Source organism: Nicotiana sylvestris, chromosome 6 (assembly GCF_000393655.2).
Source record: "Nicotiana sylvestris chromosome 6, ASM39365v2, whole genome shotgun sequence".
Classification (NCBI taxonomy): domain Eukaryota; kingdom Viridiplantae; phylum Streptophyta; class Magnoliopsida; order Solanales; family Solanaceae; genus Nicotiana; species Nicotiana sylvestris.
In genome coordinates, this window is record NC_091062.1 from 59,667,072 (window position 1) to 59,671,347 (window position 4,276).

Genomic DNA, 4,276 nt, shown 5'->3' on the forward strand with positions numbered 1-4,276 from the left:
GTCGTGGTAGGGGTTATATGAGTTTCCCTTTTCATTCAGCTCTTCCAGTAGCCAGTGGTATTACAACTCCTCCTAGACCTCGGGAGCCTTATTATGTACCTCCGTGTCTAACGTGCCTCCTGCGCGGGGTGTTTTGAAAGGTCAGTCCAACCGAACTGGCCTATGCCAGTCACAGCCGCCAAGTCCTCCCAAGGCTTGTTTTGAGTGTGGTGACACCCATCATGTGGTGAGGAATTGCCCTAGTCTTGGGAGGAGTGTGCCTCCACAGACTTCTCAGCCACAACGCACCCTGTAGAGCTCTTAGGCTATGGTTACAGCTCCAGTTGCTACCCCACCTACTCAGCCAGCTAGAGGTAGAGGTCGAGGAGGTAGAGGTCTCCCTAGAGGGGGAGGCCAGGCTCGATACTATGCCCTTCCTGCTCGTACCGAGGTTGTTGCCTCCGGTTCTATCATCACAGGTATTATACTGGTTTGTCACAGAGATGCATCGGTTCTATTTGATCTAAGCTCCACTTATTCTTATGTGTCTTCTTATTTTGCTTTGCATTTGGGTGTACCTCGGGATTCTTTGAGTTTCCCTGTTTATATTTCTACTCCTGTGGGAGATTCTCTTGTTGTGGACCGTATTTATCGGTTGTGTTTGGTTTTTCTTAGTGGTTTTGAGACCAGAGCCGATTTATTGTTGAGCAGCATGGTAGATTTTGATATTATCTTGAGCATGGACTGGCTTTCGCCCCATTAGTCTATTCTTGATTGTCATGCCAAAACCGTGATGCTGGCTATGATAGGTGTACCGCGTGTTGAGTGGAGGGGTACATTAGATCACACTCCCAGTAGAGTTATTTCCTTCCTTAAGGCTCATCGTATGGTTGAGAAGGGGTGTGAAGCATATTTAGCTTATGTGAGAGATGTCAGTATTGATACCCCTTCAGTTGATTTAGTTTTAGTAGTACGGGATTTTTTTTGATGTGTTCCCAGCTGATCTTCCAATCATGCCGCCTGATAGAGATATTGATTTTGGCATTGATCTAACGCCGGGCACTTATCCCATTTCTATTCCTCCATATCGTATGGCTCCTCCTGAGTTGAAGGAATTGAAGGATTAATTACAGGAATTGCTTGATAAGGGTTTTATTAGGCCCAGTGTATCACCTTGGGGTGCTCCTATCTTGTTTGTGAAGAAGAAAGATGGTTCTATGCGTATGTTCATTGATTATCACCAATTGATCAAATTTTAAAGTGAAGAACCATTATCCTTTGCCTCGCATTGATGATCTGTTTGACCAGCTTCAGGGTGCACGAGTGTTTTCTAAGATTGACTTGTGCTCAGGTTACCATCAGTTGAAGATTCGGGAGCCAGATATCCCAAAGACTGCTTTTAGGACTCGGTATGGTTATTACGAGTTCCTTGTTATGTCATTTGGGCTAACCAATGCCCTAGTAGCCTTCGTGCCTCTGATGCACAGTGTGTTCCATCCGTATCTTGACTCGTTCGTCATTGTCTTTATTGATGATATTCTGGTATATTCCCGGAGTCGAGAAGATCATGAGCAGCACCTAAGGACAGTGCTTCAGACCTTGAGAGAAAAGAAGTTATATGCTAAGTTCTTGAAATGTGAGTTTTGGTTGGATTCTGTGGCATTCTTAGGCCACGTGGTGTCGAGTGAGGGTATTTATGTGGATCCGAAGAAAGTAGAGGCCGTGCAAAGTTGGCCCAGACCATCCTCAACTACAGAGATCCATAGTTTTCTTGCCTTGGCGGGTTATTACCATCGTTTTGTTGAAGGGTTTTCATCGATTGCAGCCCTTATGACCAGGTTGAGTCAGAAGGGTGCTCCATTCCAGTGGACGGAAGAGTGTGAGGCAAGCTTTCAGAAGCTCAAGACAGCTTTGACTATAGCCCCAATTTTGATATTGCATGCATCTTACACTGTCTATTATGATGCCTCGAGGATTGGCCTTGGAGTGGTGTTGATATAGGACGGTAGGGTGATTGCCTACGCATCCAGATAGTTGAAGGTACATGAGAAGAATTACCCTGTCCATGACCTTGAGTTAGCTGCCATTGTTCACACCCTGAAGATCTGGCGTCATTATTTATACAGGGTTCCTTGTGAGATTTATACCGATCATCGGAGCTTGCAGCACCTGTTCAAGCAAAAAGATCTAAATTTGTGCCAAAGGAGATGGTTAGAGTTGCTGAAGGACTATGATATCACTATTTTGTATCATCCGGGCAAGGCCAATATGGTGGTCGATGCCTTGAGTCGCCAAGCAGAGAGTTTGGGGAGTTTGGCTTATTTACCAGCATCGGAGAGTCTTATGGCGATGGATGTTTAGGCCTTAGCCAGCCAGTTTGTGAGATTGGATCTTTCGGAGCCCAGTCGGGGTTCTAGCTTGTATGGTTTCTCGGTCTTCCTTGTTTGATCGTATCAGGGAGCGTCAATATGATGACCCCCATTTGCTTGTCCTCAAGGACAAGGTTCAACATGGTGATGCCAGAGATGTGACCATTGGTAAGAACGGGGTATTAAGGATGCAGGGTTGGATATTTGTACCCAATGTTGATGGGCTTCGAGAGTTGATTCTAGAGGAGGCCCATAATTCGCGGTATTCTATTCATCCGGGTGCTGCGAAGATGTATCAGGATTTGAGGCAGCACTATTGGTGGAGGCGGATGAAGAAAGATATAGTTGGGTTTGTATCTCGGTGCCTCAACTGCTAGCAGGTGAAGTATGAGCACCAGAGATCGGGTAGGTTGCTTCAGTAGATAGAGATTCCGGAGTGGAAGTGGGAGCGGATCACCATGGACTTTGTAGTCGGGCTCCCACGAACTTTGAGAAAGTTCGATGCTATTTGGGTGATTGTGGATCAACTGACCAAGTCCGCATACTTCATTCCTGTGTGTACTACCTATTCTTCGGAGCACCTAGCAGAGATTTAAATCCGGGAGATTGTTCGTCTGCATGGTATTCCAGTTTCCATCATTTCAGATAGAGGTACTCAATTCACATCACGGTTCTGGAGGGCCGTTCAGCATGAGTTGGGTACTTAGGTAGAGTTAAGCACAGCATTTCACCATCAGACGGATGGACAGTCTGAGCATACTATTCATATTCTTGAGGATATGCTCCGTGCGTGTGTGATTGATTTGGAGGTTTTTGAGATCAGTTCTTGCCATTGGTAGAGTTTGCCTACAATAACAGCTATTAGTCTAGCATTCAGATGGCGCCGTATAAGGCTTTATATGGTAGGCGGTGTCGATCCCCGGTGGATTGGTTTGAGCCGAGTGAGGCTAGATTATTGGGCACAGACTTGGTTCAGGATGCTTTGGAGAAGGTCAAGGTGATTCAGGATAGACTCCGTATAGCCCAGTCCAGACAGAAGAGTTACGCGGACTGGAAGGTTTGTGATGTTTCCTATATGGTCGGAGAGCGGGTTCTGCTTCGGGTTTCACCTATGAAGGGCGTTATGAGATTTGGGAATAAGGGAAAGTTGAGTCCAAGGTTTATTGGACCTTTTGAGATATTTCAGCGTGTTGGGGAGGTTGCTTATGAGCTTGCCTTACCTCCCAGCTTAGCATGAGTTCATCCGGTATTTCATGTTTTGATGCTCTGGAGGTATCACGGTGATCCGTCGCACGTGTTGGATTTCAGTTCAGTCCAGTTGGACAAGGATCTATCCTATGTTGAGGAGCCAGTGGCAATATTGGGCAAGCAGGTTAGAAAGCTGAGGTCAAAGAACATTGCATCAATAAAGGTTCAGTGGTCGGGTCAGCCAGTCGAGGAGGTGACCTGGGAGACTAAGTAGGATATGCACAGCCGTTACCCTCATCTTTTCACTACTTCAGGTATGTCTCTATGCTCGTTCGAGGACGAATAAATATTTAAGTATGGGAGGATGTGATGACCTGGTCGGTCGTCTTAAGAATTAATGCCCCGATCCCCTATTAACTATTTTCCCCGTGTTTATTTCTGCTATTTTGATTTGTCGGAATGTTCGGTATTGCGTTTTAGAGAGTTTTGGGACACTTAGTCCCTAAATGAGAGCTTAAGTGTTGGAAATTTGACTATAGTCGGAACAGTGTGAAGACGGCCTTGGAATGGAATTCTGATGGTTCCATTAGCTACGTTGGGTTATTTCGGGCTTAGGGGCATGTTCGGATTGTGTTTTGGAGGTCCGTAGCTAATTTAGGCCAGTTCGATAGTGAGATTTTGATTCAAGGGTCGGAATGGAATTTCGGAAGTTGGAGAAGCTCCGTAATGTTGAATGTGAC